A 19,487-nucleotide genomic window follows, 5' to 3' on the forward strand; every position below is an offset into this window, starting at 1 on the left:
TGCATTCTTCTAAAAAAAGTTTGTAATTTTTTGAAAATGTGTTATTCATGCTTTGGTCTTTTAATTTGATGGAATTCAAGCTTTGAAGTCTTTTTCAAATTTATTGGAAGCTATCTTTTAGAGTTTTGAATTCTATTCTTTAAATAAAGTTAGATGTTTTTATTTCCATGAGCAACAGAACATTTTAAAAATTAAAAATTGTCAATCTACAAGTGAATTTTTATCATTTTTCACATTGGCAGTATTATTCATGCCCCATAGATTATAAAAGTCATGAGACAATTGTAGACACACAAGGCTATCTATAAATCTGATTCATAGTGTTATGAATTCTTACCATAGTAAGAAAAATTGATAATTGAAAATGCAGTCGTAATAGTTTATATTACTGAACGAAAGCTTATATTTAAATAGTTTTATATTATAAACCTCTGGAACAGGAATCAAGTCTTTTTAGTTTACTTCATACAATATAAAGACTATATTAAGGTATGCTTAGCTATTTAATCAAAAGTATATTTTTACAGTATTCAGCTGCCCCTGAAACCTTGATAAAACTTCTGAACTATCTTTTTTGAACTGGAAATGTCAGTTTCTTTTATATGTCTTTAAATAATTAAGAAAGCAAATATTTTTTTTTCTTTTCTTCCTATTTCTTTCTTCTGATTCTAGTGTACTTTTATTGGAAAATAATTACTCTGTGGTTTGGTACATTTCATACCCAAATTTTCATTAAAAAAATTTCTATTAATAAAATAATTGCTTTCACTATGATTGGTTTTTGTATTTTTATGTTTCGCATGCACTCAAGCATCATGTAATAGAAGAAAGATTATCTAACTGTTCACTTAATACTAAAAAACTGAGATAGGCTGAAATTTATATGGAATTATTAACCCCCAAATTTACTTATGTGATGTCAAATAACCATATATTTGTAAACAGTAAATTGAGTTAGTTTTCTATTTTTTTCTAGAGGTTCAGGATTATATTGACATAGATAAAGAATGACACAGGAAGTTGGAACTATGTGATTTTTCCATGAACTTACACCAATTAAAGTCATTACGTTTCAGAATATCATTGTATTTTGAGTAAGACATATTGTATACAATAAAAAACAATCACATTAAAGTAGAAGAGATGTCTAAAAATGCTAATATTGTTGAATAAATGTTCAATGAACTTTTACAAGCTATGAATAATTAAACAAATGATTTAAAATATTGAAGTACTTCTTTACGGGTAAGCACATTTTTAAAATATGTCTTCACCTGTCAGATGCAATCATCTTAAAGGAGTGCTCATTTGCCAAATTGAAAATAGCTATTCCAAATAAGTAAACTCCAATTGTTTGCTGCCTAGGCTATTGCATATATCAAAAATGATATATCGCAGCAAGCCTCCACCTTGGAACACCTGTACGATCTTCATGCGGACTCTAATAAAAATTATTTTAACAATAGCTATTATGCAGCCAGATTTTCAAATGGATGTATCTTTATCATATGACTATCAGCATTTTCCCAAGAAAAAGAAGTAGATATTCATTATCAATGAGTGAAATACATGTTAGTTTAGACATTTAAAAATAAGTCAATTTGACTTACCATTGTAATATAGATTGCAAAACCATTCTCACACAGTGTAAATGATCTGCCAAATCAGATAAATCAAAAACAGTGTGACAGATTTAATAATAATAAAAAAATTCCATGGGAGGACTGTGGTTTTGGTGATAGAATCTCTTTTCCCTGAGAAAATGGAAAGGGATTTGGATTAAAAACTTAGAATAAACAAAAGGATATAAACATAAATATAGAAACATAAAGTCAAGTCCATTTTAATTATAGTATTGTGATTTTGTATGAAATATTTCAATAGAAATCATCAATTTGGCATAACCCCTCTATTTTACTGAGACAACTTCAAGTGGTGATTTTTGTTTTCTTATCCAGATAGAATTATATATAGTGATGATAAGATCACTAGCATCGGATGAATGAAAACTTGATTTATGTTGTGCAGGTATATAAGTCTTTATAAGTAATCTTGCAACCTGATACAGAAAGTGTCTATAATTCTGGCATGTTTGACATTCCCATTCAGTGCAACAACTCGTTGACATATACTTAATTTGCTGCTTCTCGAAGGTGTTACTTCAAGTTTCCTTCTGCTTGACAGGTGCCTGACAGTTCAGCCTCGCTCAGAGCTTAACAAAACGGGAAAAGAATGCATTATCTAAACCCGGTGGAATATCCATTTTATGTCATTTTATGACTTTGATAATGTCCAGGATTAAAGTCAGTTTCTTTAAACATTGACTAAGGTGCACTTTTTTTTTTTTTTAGATATGTGTATATACCTTTCACTTTACATTAGGTTCTTTTTTGAAAAGATACACCTTGCACCCTCAAGTTCTCAAACTATAACTGATGATTAAATATGGACATGTGAAGGAAATTAAATAAAAATACATCTCCTAGTTCACCATTTTTATATTTTAGAAAGATGCAAGAATTGTATTATTCACAATATGAATAATGCTCTTAGTGTCTGGCATTTGACAAATGCTTTTAGATGTTGTTCTTGTTTTGAATACATATTTATATCCATGCAGGCTTCTTAGACTTCTCCTCATAGTTATTCATTATGATGGATATATATACACACTTTTAAAGATGGGCGCATATGATTTTGTTTAAGGAGCAGGCAAGAAAGCATATCGTATTTCAGGGCTTCTGAGATAAAGTTACTTATATCAAACTGGGTTTCTAAACGAAGCAGACATTCTTTGGTGAAAATCTGTTTAGCTCACCAGTATCTATGTGATATGTGCAAAATCCTTGGCATCACATTGACAGATTCTTTGTAACTGATCCCACCATATATTCCTAGCCTAATTAATCTCCTACATTTGCTCTGCCAATCCTCTGTTCCTTCTCACTGATTTTCTAACAAGATAAGGACAGTTTCTTTGATAAAGCCATTCCCAGAAATTTATCCCTGTTACCTATCTGAAAAAACAATTCCCTCTCTCATTAGAGATCTAACCCAAAGATCCATGAAACATTTTATTTATACTTTCAGTCTTTGGTGTAGCACTATTATTCCTCCTATACCTTGGGGAATACTTTGTATTATCATCTTTTATTACTGTACTTGACCTTTAGATTAAGTCTTATGTTACTTTTGGTGTGTGTAATAGTCAAAGGCCCATCAGGAGGCAGAAAGCACGCAGTAATTTGAACAGGGAAGTTTAATAAACAGAAAAAAAAATAGATTTAACAGAGTATTGAAGTAATGATGGATTAACTAATGATAATTGAAAAGGACTCTATAGAAATAGCAGATATAAAGAGCAGCCATTGCTTCTAGAGCTGAAATGTTGCACCTCAGGAAGAACTCCACCCCCACTCCCGCCAAGGTTAACATCTAGACTTTGTTTGGGATGGTACAGCCTTGGCTCACTGAGTGGTAGACAAGTCACTGAAGTGTGGCACCAGCAGAATTTACTGAAAATGCTCTTTCTGGGGTACTGAAGAAGCCACCATATGGAGGATGCTACTAGCACCACTCCTCTGCAAAACCATCCAAGTAGGTGCCATCATTCTGCTACTCTGTCATTTGAGGGGGAGACAGAAAAAGTCATCACAAAATGTTGCACATTAGTAGTCATAGCAAAAGGACCTAAAGGAATGCTGGAGTCAGCTGTTCATAGGAAGATAGCTCACTGGCAGCAATAGATTACAAAGTCACCCTAGAAAATTTTGGAAGAAGCTATCTACAAGGAGGTGCCAGGCCTGGAACTCCTTTTAAAGCCTCTAGAAAGTGGATCAGAGGAATTTGCTGGTTGCAGGGGGACTACTGGCCCACCACAGGCACTGGAGAAACTGCACTGCAGAATCCTGGAAAGGAGAGACCTCTGGGACCAAAAAGAGAAACCCTTCTTCCTTCATTGTCCTTCTAGTGGCATCTACTCACAAAGCTTAAAAAAAAAAAAAAAAAAAAAAAGAGCAAACTGTCGAAGGTGAAATATTTTTAGAGTCTATCTATATTATTACAGAGTAGGCCAATGTAGGATGAATTTGGATATGAGAATCAATGTATTTGAAACTGGCATAATATACTTATTTATTGACTCTTTGAACAAGTCAGAATTTCCTAGAGACAGAAATTGTCTATAATCATTACTTTTATGCCCAGGATATAGTGTTTTGTATACAAATGGTGATCAAAATTTTCTTAACTAAATGTAGCCACTGTTAACCATCATATTTTTATAAATGTGATGTAAATTCTCTTTCCAACATTTACATACACAAATATATGTCAAATATAACTATATTTACATCAGTGTACATTCATTTTGCTTAGTATGTATACAAGCATGTGTGTACATGTATGAGTGTATGTAAATTTGATATCCAAACAGATTGACTGATCTCCAAATTTATCAAATGAGCTTGCTGAAAGTTAGAAAAAAACTATTTTAAACTTCAGAAAGATAAATGGCAAGTTTTGATATCAGCTAGTTAAAATACAGATTTCCACCCTTCAGAGAAAAATTCTACACATTGATTTTCTTTTAAATTAGATAAAGGTAGGTATGATATATTTTTTAAATTGAACACTAGAAAATGTTTTACTAATAGTATTTTACCAATATATTGATCCCTAAAATGTCTCAATCTTATTATACCTAAATAGTAGTTTAATAAAGAAGAAGCAAGTTCATTTTACTGAAGATTTAATTGTCTCTAATTTAGGTTGCATTAAAAATATTACTATTACTAATACATTAATGCATGTTTCCTTGTCAGTTTGTAGGTTTATATAGTGATTGTCTGAACTATAGCCAGCTATATAAATATTAGAGTTTAGTAAAAAGCTTCTTTAGGGAGAAGGAAGGAGGGTTTGTATATAAAGGTTAAAATAAGATAAAGTTACAAATAATTGAAGTATTTTTATGGAAAGATGGGTAAATATGTGGTTCTAAAAGAGCTCAGGTACTTGATTCAGGTGGTCTAGATTTGAATCTGAGTTTTATTCACCTACTATCTGGAAAAACAGCTTATTTTAAAAGCTTAGATACCTCTTACGTAAAATGAAAATTCTAATAGTATTTGGAGTTTCTATGGATTTAGTAAAATATTACACATAAAGCATGTATTTCAGTAATGGCTTACAAAGATCTCCCTGTGTTTAAAAATGAGGCAAATAACTTTATAATGAATAAAAATATTAATTTTAGAGATTGGTAGGATACAGTGTACCTATATTTACAATTTGTATCTCTCTTTTGAGGTCCAAAAATTTGTATGCAACTACCTAGTTGTTCATGTATCTTAGAACTGCATTTATTATCTTTCCTCTAAAATCTGCTTTCACTTATTAACCATTTTTGATAATGTTTCTGACAATGTTTCAGCTAATTTTACAATGTAGGGACTTGGGAGTCATCACGCACCCTACATCTACCCATTCAACATCTAATTCATCACTAAGTTATGTTAAATCTACCTCCTTAAACTCAATTTAATACATTTCCTTCTTCTTGTTCACTCAAACAAGCACTTTTTTTCTTAATTGAACTTGTCTAGTTAATTACTATGTTTTATCTCTATTTTTATAGTCTACGTTGTTCTGGCTTTAAAAAATTTGTAATCTGATTATATTACTCCTTTCTTTAAAAATTCTAATGTCATTCCTTCAATCACACCCTATTCCTGCTGCCTAGAGGATAAAGTCCACACTCTTTAATTTGAATGAAAAAATAACTTGTGATTTGGCAATGGCTTACTTGTATTTGATAATCTATTAAATTCTTTATCTGCGTTATCTAAACTAAATGCTATGACAGTTCAGTGAGGAAAGATACAGTAAGGATATATATCATATACAAGTTATAGAATTATAGAAGTAGAGCCAAGTCAAGGATATGATTGACACTAAAATCTATACAAACAAAAAGATGCTGCAAAACTGACCTCAGTGATACTCATCAGTGTGAAATCTTTTCTTAGCCTTCTAGACATGAGACATTGATAATCATGCTCTCTTTTATGTTATAACTATATCCAAACCTGTTTCTGTTATCTCAGGTATCGCACAGAAATTCAATTGTGGTTTTTATGTGTGCAGTTTCCATTAGACTATAAACCGATAGTTTTATATCGGGCAAGGTTACAATTTCTGTTATCTTAACATATTGCCCCATGTATAGTGCTCATTAAATTTTATTTGAACTAATGACTGAATTAATGATACAGATTCTACCTCTATTTTGTATTCTAGTTAGTAGAAGCAAAAGAGACTGGAAGTATCATTAGTTCTGTCTATTACTTTTGCATTCAGAAAGCATTTTAGGAGGAAAATGTCATCTGAAATACATATTAGAGGATGATGATGAGATTTTGACTGGTGGAGGTGGAATGAGAAAAGGAATTCAAAGCAAAAGGCCCAACTTAGTAAGAGCCATTTTACCTTTTCTAATGGACAATTAACTCTCTAATTCAATCGATATATTGCTTGCAAATGATCTTGCTCTCAGATTGATGTTAACTATTTAGCTTAAAGATATGAGCAAATAGCAGAAGTCAGAGGTAATTTTCTCGACATCAACCTGACAAGATGCTATCCCATCAGATTCCTCACCCTACCTAGCACTAAAGAGCCTCCCAGGAAGTGCTGCTTCACTCTCTGTATCCCTTTTGTGTATCTGAGGCACAAACAAAACTTATATGAGACACATCTGAACACGTTCAATTTGTTTCTGCCTATGGACAGCTATCCTTTTGCACATATATGCATATGTATATATTTAAAGCATGTTCTTTTTTATTATTTTAATTAGTTTCAAATATACAGGACATTGTTTAGACTTCTATATAGTTTGTAAAACAATCACCCCAATTGCTCCCTCCCTCCCTGACCTTCCACCTAGCCAAAGTATTAACGCTAACTACATTCCCTATGCTGTGCTCCCCAACCCCGTGACCATCCATCAGCTATTAATTTGTACTTCTTTAACCCTTCACCCCATTCTACCAGCCCCCCAACCCTCCTCCCCTCTGTTCGTCACCAAATTGTCCACTATATTTGTGAGTCTGTTTTTGATTAGTTTGTTCTTTTTATTCCTTAGATTTCACATCTAAGTGAAATCATACAGTGTTTATCTTTCTCAGACTTAAATACATTCTAGGTTCATTAAAGCAATACCTTTTTCCATTCCCTTCTTTTTTCATATGTAGGGATCTTGTTTTCTTATCCTTTTAGCCACTCTATCTTAATTCTTTTCCATTTAAGGTACTTATTGATAGGAATGTAGTTCTTACCATTCTTTATTCCTGTTTTTGATTCATGCTTTTTCTCCTTAAAGAAGACTCTCCAACATTTCCTGTAATACTGGTTTGGTGGTGATAAATTCCTTGAGCTTATTTTTGTCTGAGAAGCTCTTTATCTGTCCTTCAACTCTAAATGATAGCTTTGTTGGATCAGTTATTCTTGGTTGTAGATCTTGGGTCTTCATCCTGTCGAATATCTTTTGCTAAGCCCTTCTGTCCTGCATAGTTTCTTTTGAGAAATCAGCTGCCAGTCTTACAGGTTTTCCCTTATAAGTAACTATCTGTTTTTCTCTTGCTGCTTTTAATATTCTTTCTTTTTATTTAACCTTTTGCATTTTAATAATGACGTGTCTGGGTGTGGGCCTCTTTGGATCCCTGATTTTTGGAATTATCTGAGCTTCCTGGGGTTTTATATCCATTTCCTTCACCAGGTTAGGTAAGTTTTCCATCGTTATTTCTTCAAACGGTTGTTCAACATCTTGATTTTCTTCAGTTATGCCGATCAGATGGATATTTGGACCCTTAATGGTGTCCCTTAGGCTCCTTAATTATTTTTATACTCTTGGCATCTTATCTCTTGCCGTTCTGATTGTGTATCTTTGGCTTTCCCATCCTCTAGACAGGGCATTTGATCCTTTTCTTTATTTACTTTGTTTATTCTTTTGTTTATTCCATTTAATATACTTCTCATCTCAGATAATGTGTTCTTCATTTCAGACTGGTTCCCTTTTATAATTTTCATTTCCGCGTTTACGTTTTTTATCTCTTTGTTGAAGTTCTCACTGAATTTATTTAAATGTCTCAAAAATTCATTGAGCATCTTTATAACCAGTGTTTTGAACTCTGCATCTGTTAGATTACTTGACTCCATTATATCTGGATCTCTGTTCTCTTCTCTCATATGGTTTCTGCTTGTCTTCCCATTTTGGCTGTCTTTTTGTGTCTGCTTCTCTGTACTAAGCAAAGCTGCTAAGTCTCCCAGTCTTATTCATATGGATTTGTGAAGTAGGTGTCCAGTGGCACAGTCCTGAGAGAGGTCCAGCTGCAGGCCAAATTTAGCCCAAGCCACCTGTTAAAATTCAGCGAGGGATCCACAGATGCTGTGCTTATAGTTGCCTCAAAAGACCACACCAGAAACCGAGGCCAGCTGCCTCCAGTGTGAGTCTAGGCGCTGCTCAGAAAGGAGCGCCTGACTTGCTGAGGATATACTTGGGTGTGACTTGGGTGAGGCTGCGAATTGGAGGAGGCAGGGTTTCAGGAAATCCTCTGGGCAGAGCGACCTCTGTTATCCAGTTTGATGACGTCAAGGCCATGAGGGAGCTGTGTCAGGCACACTGGTATGGGGGAGGGCTCAACGGGGAACAATGGATACTGCTGGCACTTCTCTACAGAACAAGTATTGTCTCGGCCCTCACTCCGACAATGTCTTCCCGTAAGTCCCTGGTGCCCCCTGCACACAGCTGAATCAGCATTGGTGCTCAGAGCGAGCAGGTCCGTCACTGCAAAAAATTCGCTCATGGACACGACCCCTTTACGAGGCGTCTGTTGCTGCCGCAGCCTTGGTCTCATTCAGCCGCTTGGGGCGGGGCAGCCCCGCGACCTCGCCACGTCCTACCTTCTGCCATTGAGGGGTGATTTCTTGAATTTCTCTCTAGTTGTATGGTTTATTCATCTAGATCCCAGGCAATTTTTCCTTGCTGCTGCTCCTTGTTTCCATCACAACTTTGATTTGGTCGCCAGAGGGATGAACAGAGCCTCTATCATGTACGCCATTTTTTTCCTCCCCCTAAAGCATGTACTTTACATAAATCCTTGAAGCCGCAACACCTATATATCATATCTGTGATTTTTATATGCATTATTATATCCTTCACAATAATTCTTCAGGTGTATTTTATTTTTCCCATTTTTAAATAATAAGGAAATTTATGTTGCAAGAGTTTCATTCTTTCTGTATATATAGCTAAGCACTGTGATAGTTTAGTGATTCAAAATCATTTCTTTCTTTCTTACACCGAAGCCTTTGCTTTTTCCAGTAAGCAACTGTACCTCTCAGCATGAGCAACGGTTCTGAGAGTCGGAAAGCACATTGTGTATTCAGAGAATCATTCACAAAGTAGACAATTTGGGACAAATCATAGATTCTCAGTGTTCTTTGTACATCAGGATCACCTGGGGAGGTTTTAAAACTTATGCTCAGATTTCACCACAAACCTCCATGACAAATAAATTAAATCACAGTCTCTGAGAGAAGAGTCCTTGCATCAGATTTTTGTTTGTTTGTTTGTTTGTTTAAAATCCTGGGTGATTTTAATGTGCAGCCAATACTGAGAACCACTGCACCAAAGTAATGGGCACATGTACTGGTTCATCATAAATAGGGGACACTGTTTAAAAAGTGAATATTAGAACCAGGTCTGTAGTATAGAATCCCAGCTGCCTTATTCAGTAACTCTTTGATCTTAGGCTAATTATTAAACCTCTGTTTATTTGCCTGTTAAAGAGGAATAAACTAAATATGTAAAGTGCTTAGTATATGGAGTAAGTTTAATTAATGATAATTCTTACTATTTAAAAAGAAACAGCAAACAAATTTGAAAAATAATACTAAGACTAGATTGAGAAATATCTACCTAAGTACAGGAGAGAATATTATTTGTTATAAGCACATTGATGGCAAAAACAAATTGGATTTGTGATATATTTTTTACTCAGATGATTGTGATTTAAAATTTTTTTTATTCACATATTCTTTGCAATAAGTAATTCTTGATGTTAATAAAATATATTTTAATTGACATAAGCTTATAAATTTTCAATATCACAAAATTATGAGAAATGATAAAAGAGTGTCTAGTTTTGATAACATATGAATAATAAAGAGAATTAGGATCTGCTTTGTTTTACTAGGCATTAGCTGTTTTTCAGGTGATTGGAGTCTTAGATGCCTTACCTACCTGTTGCATAATAGCATTTACATTCTTTTTTTAGACATTACTGGTCTTGAAATGACAATGAAAGATTTTCTGTTTTACATAACTAAACACTTTGACTTTCAGTTCTCATTTGGTTTTCATCACAGTCCTTAGACATGAGAATGAAAAAACACTACGTGGTTTAATGGCTTTTAGGGAGAGGGCTATGACAAAAACCCTTTCCTTCTAACTCTTAATCTAATGCTTCTTTTATAACATGCACATGTATTTGGAATATGTTGAAAGTCTAGAAGCTAAGAATTAATGTGTCATCTCAGGGATCAGGGCAACCATCTGAACTTGGTAACTAGATTATAGGAATTTGGAGGCGTCACTCTAATTATTTGTAGGTCTACGCTGGAAGTCAGAGGGTCAGTCAAGATAGAAAATTAAAAGTTCTCAAAGAATCAAACAGATTGAGCTGACTCAATCAGATGGTTCAAGATACTAATGCTAGCAGAGAGTAAGGACACGCCACTATGCAACCTCTGATCTTATGCAAGAATGCATCCTTTGCACTATAATTAATGTTTTAGAAAACAATAGTGTATACACAAATATTCAACACTATAATTCAGATTCAAGTTTTACTGAAAGTAATATAAATTAAAATTATAGTTAATTATTTTATTATAAATAATACATCTCTTATGTTAATCTAATATCAATTTAGATGGCTAAATTTTCAAATTAACAGGATAACCTAGATGCAATATTAAATCAAATTCTCTATGTATACATCAAAGATAAAATAGCCAATTAAAAACAGCTATTCATTTGTAGAAGGAGGCATACAGTAGTGTAAATTTGACAACTCACTTATAAAGAAATGGACACATATGCGTGGCCAATTTGAATGTTTCAGAAATAGCTATTTTAAAATCGATGCATTTAAGTGGCTTAATCCAACAGAATAAAACCATATTTTTATTAAATTTGCTTTTTTAAAATTTAAAAGCAGTGGGTACTCCTTGTAAATAATTCTAGTACAGAAATATAGAGAGCAAAATGTGACAGTAAAAAGCACATTAAAATTATTATTGTCAGTGCCTTTGCCAGTGAGGAAAGGGGATTAAGAGAGGTAAATAAGCAGTCAACAACTCGTTTCTAATGCTCAGTTTAATAAAAAACAAAAGATAAAACAATAAATGTTTCTGTTGACAATTATGGTTGTTATATACAGAGAGGTTATAGTATTCTTTAAATTTCACAAAAGTGTTTAAAGATTTAAATGAGACCTATTATTAAGTAATTTAGCTTGGCTTAACTTTTTTAATACCCTAGAGACATCTGAACTGAACTCAAAAATATTTTTTTAATTTTAGAAGCATTCACTTCTGTGTTCTTTAATTTGATACCGAAAAAACCCAGATCAGCCTATTGTGATGAACTTCCAAAATGTGTTGGGTCTCCTTCCAGCACACAAAGCCCCAGTATTTTGAGTAATGCTCCCTGAAACATAACAAAACAAAAAAAGCAGTGCTTCCATTTTCCATTATCATGTAACTAGTCCTCAAGCTAAAGCAGTCCTGCAACTGAAGCTATGTCCATAGGTTCAAAATATGAGCAGCCACCAAAATACTTTCTCCCCATCCTATATGTGTCACTGCTGGGAAAGTTAAGGGTGATTTGAGTTAGAAACAGAAAAAGCTAAAGTAAGAGTCTCATTGCTGAATAACACTTTTCCAATTTATTGTCATTTAGATCTGACATAAGCCAGATATTAATTAGGAAGATGTCATTAAAATAGTATACCAAAAAATGAAGTGGAAATCTCAAAAATATATCAATCCCAATAGAAAAACTTATGCAATAAAGAAAAAAATAATAGTCTTTTAAGAATTTTATGGAGGCAACTTTGAGATAAAAAAGGAAATTTTTCTGTAATTTATAAGCGGAAGCAGTATCAAGACTAAAGTGAGTATAAAGGTCAATGAAGAATATATTTGCTTCTAATCAATTATCAAAAATAATACCATGAAGTTTATTTATGTGCTCTATATAATTATAGGCAACTACAATTACTATAAGACATTTTTTTCTATTTAATCTCCTGAAAATAAGTAAAATATATTAACTGTTTTCCTGTATAGCCTAAAGTTATCAGTCTAACAGACACAATGAGTCTAACAGCAAAAAATAAAATGTAGTAACATGATAACTTCATGACACCAGCATAACCCTACAGCTCACTGCAAACTCAGGTCAAAATAGTCTTTACAAATGAATAGATTTGGATAAACATTATGGGAGTAATCACAAACTGAATTAATTGTTTTTAAATTAAAAAAATAAATTTTATTTGAGAGATAAAGATATGGAAAACAACAAAAAAATAAAAAATAATAAAATTAATGTTTTTTTACTTATTCTAGTAGAAAGCGTAATCTTGGCTAACAGAGAAGAGATATTTTTTAAGAAGGGCTGTACATCTTAGAAGAAAATTATCCTAAGGAAGTTGAAAGGGAGGAAGGTTGACACTATGTTTGCTTTCTTCTAGTTATTTGTGTTTATCTTTTTATTTATTCTTCAATACATTTTATTAATGATTGAGTTATCAGATAATAATAATGACTTTAATCCACATATTATATCTTCAGGGCAATATTAGGTAGTTATTTGAACTAAGGCAGAATTTTCCCAAATTTTGAGTTCTGAGTAAGACTGTTTCCATGGGCAATTTCCATGTGTTTTTCCAAGTGAGAGTTATATGATCAATTTCAGATAGAAATATTATGAGATTAAAATAAAATTAAGCAGGTTCTATGTTGCAAGACTTCTCAGAGACTTTAATAACTTGATGTGCAATATTAAACTCTTTAGTGCAAGTCATAAACAGAAGTTTACAGAATTGTATTTTTATGAATTCTTTTTTTTGCCATATTATCTTTCAAGAATAGTATCTCTCAAAAATATTTTGATAAGCCCTGAATTTACTAGCATATAACAGAAATGAGTCCACAGAAAGGCAGCTGGTCAGGAATTAGTTTCTGAGTGTTCAAGAGACCTGGTCTATCTCCCTAAGTAGATTCAAGGGTGGTGTACTATCCAGAGGGTTTGCTGTAAAGAAAGAGGATAAAGTAGTTTGTCTCATTATCAGTTTAAGTCTTACTAATATAAACCACAGTATATTAGGAGTTATTATAAGTTGCATGTTTATTTTCTCTAAATCTGCCAACAAGGCAATAACTGCATAATTTTATAGATGATGAAACTAAGGATTAAAACATTTAAGCAACTATTTAAAGGCCACAGAGATAGTAAATGATAAAGCCATAATTTTAACCCAGGTATGAGTAGGAAGCATGGATTTTTCCTATCATACTTCTGCTTACCTAAAACATTTGTCACAAATGGTTAAGACATTGGAGCTACTCAGTTCTTCTGGGGCTCTTGTTTGGTGAAATAATAAATGTCTATAAGGCTTAAGCCACTTTTAGTTTGGTATTTTGTTACTTGTAACTGAAAATATCCTGAATGTTTCAGCTTGGCATTTCTTTGGTGTGTTCTCAGTAGCAAGTAGAGCAATCCTGTTATAAAACGTCAGTGGCATGTCACTCTGCTCAAAACTCTCCAGTAGTTTCCAATTTCTTTCAGAGTAAATGCCAAAGACCTTATTAAGACCTATAAGTAACATGCTGTTGCCTCATCTCCTTCCCTCCTACCTTCTCTGACCTCTTTCCTACTGATTTTTCTTTGTTCATGTCATTCAACTATGTCAGGTGTACATCCAACTTAGGGTCTTGGCACTTGTTATCTTCTGCTTCAAAAAATTCTCTCCCATGTATCTTCACGGGTTGCTCTGTCATAGTCTTCAGGTCTTAACATGAATCTCACTCTCTCACTGAGACTTTCCCTGGCCGCCCTATCTAATGATATTCTAAGCACCAAGCCCTGATATACACTTATTTTCTATATTCCTTCCTGCTCTTTATTCCTTCTTGGTAATTCTGTAAAATTGTCATAATTTTTACTTAATTATCTTGTTTTCAGTCTGTTAGTTTCACTGAAATGTAAACTCCAAGAAGGGAGTTATTTTCATCCGATTTATTCACTAACTTATCTCTAGTATCCATAATAACGCTTAGAACATAGTAAACACTTACTAAATATTTGTTGAATAGTATAAGAGCCAAATATACTAGATTACTTGCATTATATTCTTATAGCTACTGCTTTGAATGTGACAATTTATATGTGTCTGTTTAAAATAACCAACATATTTGAGTTAATTCTGTACTTGAATAAAAAAACCTTATATTGTCTTAAAAATCATTTGGCTTAAAATATCAAGTATTGCAACATGAGCTCTTCATACAAACAAAGTAAGAGAGATTCAGGCAGACTGATTTTATAGTTTGGTAATTATTTTAATGGATCCAATGATGTTTCCCCTATGTTGAGTGTTCTCACAAATTGGCCAGGGTATCCTGTGAGTTCATTGAGAAGGATTCATTCATATGTTTTGAGATTCCATATTCACCTGTTCAGTTTCAGTGTAACATCAAAGACTGTCCACAATTATCTGAAAAGGCTATTAAAATACTCCCTTCTCCTCCAATTACATTCCTGTCTAAGGCTGGACTTTCTTCATATACTTTAATCAATACATTACTCCACAGACTGAGTACAGAAGCAGATAGAAGAATTCAGTTTTTTTTTTTTAAGTTGAGAATCAAAGGGAGTTTCAAAATTGTAAAACAATACAATAATTCTTAGTAATTTTTTAAAAACATTATCTTCCATAAAAATGTCATTTATATTAATGTAGTAAATTTATAGTTATTTTAGATTAATAAGTAAATAAAAATTTTAATTCTCATTAATTGTATCATTTTGGATACAATAAATATGAATAGATATAACTTACATAAATGAAGACTCTTTGGAGTGATCAATACTTTTTAATGTAAAGAGGTCCTAACATTATAAAAACAAACAAAGTTGCGGTCAGTGTTCTTTACCATTTCCCTTCTGTCTTTATTTATTAAGCAGTCTCTCAATTCCTTTGAATATCACTTCCACCATGAAGCCCTTTGCTGCCTTTACCTCCCAGGTCAGAACACAATCTTTTCCCCTCCCTGTAGTAATTTCACACTACCACATTTTGTTCAAGTGGCTGGAGTAGCTCTTATTGTATTGTTTTATATATGAGTTTATCACTAGATAAGAAACCTACATTTCTGAAAAGTTCTTAAGTGGTAGTGATCCTTGCTTTCAATCTTTGTGTTTGATGCCCTTAAGATGTGCAAAACAGTGTAGGTGCTCAATGAGTGAAAAAAAAAAACATGAATGAATAAATTGATGTGTGAATGATTGCTATAACATTTTTTTTATTTTTATTTATTTATTTTTAGGCGAAGCAACCCTTGGTTGACCTCACAGATTGCAAGGACCTTGTCAGTTTACAATCCCTTATTTTTTTAAATTTTTTTAAAATTTATTTTACGCCTACAGCACCTGGTCTTTCTAAGTGGTCTCCCATCCAATTGCTAACCAGGCTCAACCCTGCTTAGCTTCTGAGATCAGACAGAATCGGGCTTGTTCAGGGTAGCATGGCCATAGACAAGGGTAGCATGGCTGTAGACTATTTTTAATTAAAAGAAATTTTATTCTTCATTTCATATTCTAAAGTCACTGTTAGCTTCATTTTATTAATTTTGAATTAAATTTATTAAGAATTTCACTGTAAATTTTTGTGGACTATATTTGCACTTGATAGTCAGATAGATAGATAGATAGATAAACATTATCCTTGATAGAATTAGCTAACTAAATTATAAATTAATAATTTCAGTGGGGTTAAGTGAGGACATATGGAGAAAATATTTAACTTATTTAAGAACACACACTTGATTCAAGGATTCTACCAGGGCATTTGCACAGAATAGTCTGCTAATTATGTGTTTCTTATCTGTTCATTAAAGTAGATCTGTCAAGACTATTATTTAACAACATTTATTAAATAATTAGTTTGGGCCTAAAGGAAATAAATTCACATTTGTTTTTACCTACATTTCAGACTTTTAACTAATTAAGGATGATAACCTTCTCATCACTATTAACTCTTAATTAATGAAGTTTTACATTATTTCTTCCGTTTTCTTCCCTTTTGTGTATTTTTGGTAAGTAGGTAAACAGCATAACAGACTTGTTTTCCAAGGTTTACTGGCCTATTGTTACGCTCTGTATTTAGTACATACTGAAATAAAGGGGAAAAAAATTAAAAGAGAGAAAACAGTACTGAGTGAGCACCTATCGCAAGCCAGGGATCCTGATAAACACATCCATATTTTCTAATGTAATTCTAATAACAGCACCCAGTTACTTTTAGGAACAGAAAATTGAGGCTAAGAAAGATAAACTATCTGTCCAAGGTCATGTAGTAAATAGGACAACTGGAATTTACATTGTTTATTTAGTTCCAAAGCATTCCTTCTTTTACTCTACTTTAAAATACTTCTATGTTCTCAATAAACTGAATAGAGCTATGGCTACGTTTTGTAGTGTGTAATCTATACAACATAATTATGATTTGTATCAGTATGATACCGCTTTGCTTTGTTCCAAGGCATTCACTGTCTTCCAGACATTTAATATATTAATAATTTCCTTTATTTTAATATACTCTTTGAATAACTTTGGTATTAATAACCAAAATTTATTTATCCAAACATTTTTCTCTCTCACTTAAAAAATATCTTGCATGAACCAGAAGTTAAATAAATGTTTTCCACACTTACTATGGACAGACAGTGTGACATACCTTCTGAATTTACTAAGACAACCTTCATAGATTTTCTTTGAGATGAATTTTTTATAACTTTATGGTTTTATTACATTATTTAAAAGAGGACAAATATCTTTCTTCTTTCCAGGTCTATCCTTCTCTTTAAAAAGAGAACAAGGTTATGTAAAGTAGCTATGGATTGCAACAGTTCATTGTGTAGTTACAGAACATATCATATAGCAATCATGTGACCCTTCTTTCAGAGAACTATTTGAGGCAATCTCTTTCTTGGGAGAAGATAGAATGATTAAGCTGTCATTATCTCCTGGTGCCACTGAAAGGACTTGTGTTCCAATGCAATATTGCCTGACATTTAAACTCATACCTTGGGATTTTGAGAAAGGATGGATAGAGTAAAGAGAGAGCCAGTTTTAAAATTCTGTACTGTATAGGAAGATTTAGGATTTTTGCCCACACTAAACTTTAAATGACATTTTATGTAACAGAAAAACCAGAGCACATAAAATGAACATCACCATTTTATGTCTACTTCTTTATGTTACCGTAAAAGAAAGCAATAGAAATTTACTCAAACAACGCAAGGATTGTGAATGGCTTTTTAGAAAACCAGCGAGCATGCTTCCCAGAAAACCAAAGAGATTTTATCCTAATTACTAATGACTGTTCTGAGAGATAAAATATTACAGTGGGATTTAAATGATAGTGTACAACTCAAAAAAAAAAAAAAAGGTGCTGAACTGAGCGCTAAGAAATCCATCTCCAATCTAGAGTTAAGCAGTTTTATTCTCAAGCTAGGAAAACCTGGATTCAAATGCTAGCTTTACTATTTACTAGTTAACTGGCATAAGCTTCACTTATTTATCTGTAAAATGAGCATAACATTGCTGTGATAATTGGCGATATAGTGATAAAAATAGTGTATAATAAGAATGCAGTAAGTATTAATTGTGGCTGTTTATATATTGTCTATATCAAACATGATTTCAAAAGTAATAAGTACTAAGAGAATAAATATATGTGCTTAATTATTTATTTCATCGTTTAACAAATATATACTTATATCCTGACACTTCAAGTTGTATACATTAAATGTATAGAGATTTTTGCATATCAATCATAACTCAGTGAAGTGGTTCAAATATTTTTTAAATAAAATAAATAAAAAATATAGACTTAAGGAAATAAAACAGGGAAAGATTAGTATGTACAATTGAATTCTATTTAGTCCTAGAGGTTGGCTGTCCTTTTTCCTCTAGAATTCAAATAAACAGAGTAATGATGTTGAGCAATTGCAATATTCACAGTGTTCATTAGAAGAAAACAAGTCAAATTAGAGCATAGTATATCTCAACTGATTTAGGAGGGACATTAAAAGATATACTGGATATTATCTTGGCAAAATCCCTAGAATAAATATAATAAGGTAAGTGTAACAGTTGTTTCTTAAAGCATGTACCAGTGCAAGCTAGAGACATCAGGTAATTTAAAACAGGAAGAATAATCCTAAGAGAGTTCACGGCAATATAGGCTAACTATTCATAGATTTTGTTTTCTTTTGTTTGTTTGGTTTTCTCTTTCCAGATTACTGGGGTATAATTCAGAAATTAAATTATAATATATTTAAAGTGTACAACGTGATGATTCAGTATACATATACATTGCAAAGGGATTTTTCATAGCCAAGTTAATTAACATATCCATCACCTCATTAATTTACTCTCTTTTTTTTCTTTTCTGGTAAGTATGCTTAAGATCTACTCTCAGCAAATTTTAATTATACAATACAGTATTGTCAGCTATAGTTATCATACTATATATTAGATCCTCAATTTATTCATCTTATAACTGAAAATTTGTAGCCTTATACCAACATGTCCTCAGCATTCCCATCCTCCAACCCTGGCAACCACTATTCTACTCTGTGAGGTTTTCTGTTTTTTGTTTTTTGGTTCTACATATAAGCAATACCTGCATTTACTGTCTTTCTCTGTCTAGCTTATTTCACTTAGCGTAATGCTCTCCGGGTTCATCCATGTTGTTGCAAAGGGCAGGATTCCCTTTAAAAAAAAAAAAATTCTACTTATCTATAGTTAGACATAGATATAAATATAGATATATACGTATTTATCCATGCATCCATCAACAGACATTTTGTTTTCATATCTTGACTTCTATGAATAATGCTGTAGTGAATTTAGGAACACAAAAATATTTTTGAGATAGTGATTTTGTTTCCTATTAATATATGTTTCAAAGTGGGATTGCTGGATCATATAGTAGTTCTATTTTTAATTTTTTGAGGAACCTCTGAATTATTTTCCATAATGCTGTAGCGGTTTACATTGCCACCAGAAGTATACAAGTGTCCTCTTTTCTCCACAACCTTGCCAGCATTTATCTTTTATCTTTTTGATA

The 19,487-nt window shown here is 32.5% G+C and overlaps 1 protein-coding gene and 1 pseudogene across 3 annotated transcripts in view; one reads left to right on the forward strand and one right to left on the reverse strand.

Annotated features, from left to right (window-relative positions):
- Positions 1–19,487, forward strand: part of GRID2 (glutamate ionotropic receptor delta type subunit 2) — a 1,244,525-nt gene that overhangs the window by 414,021 nt on the left and 811,017 nt on the right. The window lies entirely within an intron of this gene.
- On the reverse strand, positions 15,770–15,888 carry LOC120588636 (uncharacterized; annotated as a pseudogene).

This window comes from Pteropus medius, unplaced genomic scaffold, assembly GCF_902729225.1.
Source record: "Pteropus medius unplaced genomic scaffold, Ma_sr-lr_union100, whole genome shotgun sequence".
NCBI lineage: Eukaryota > Metazoa > Chordata > Mammalia > Chiroptera > Pteropodidae > Pteropus > Pteropus medius.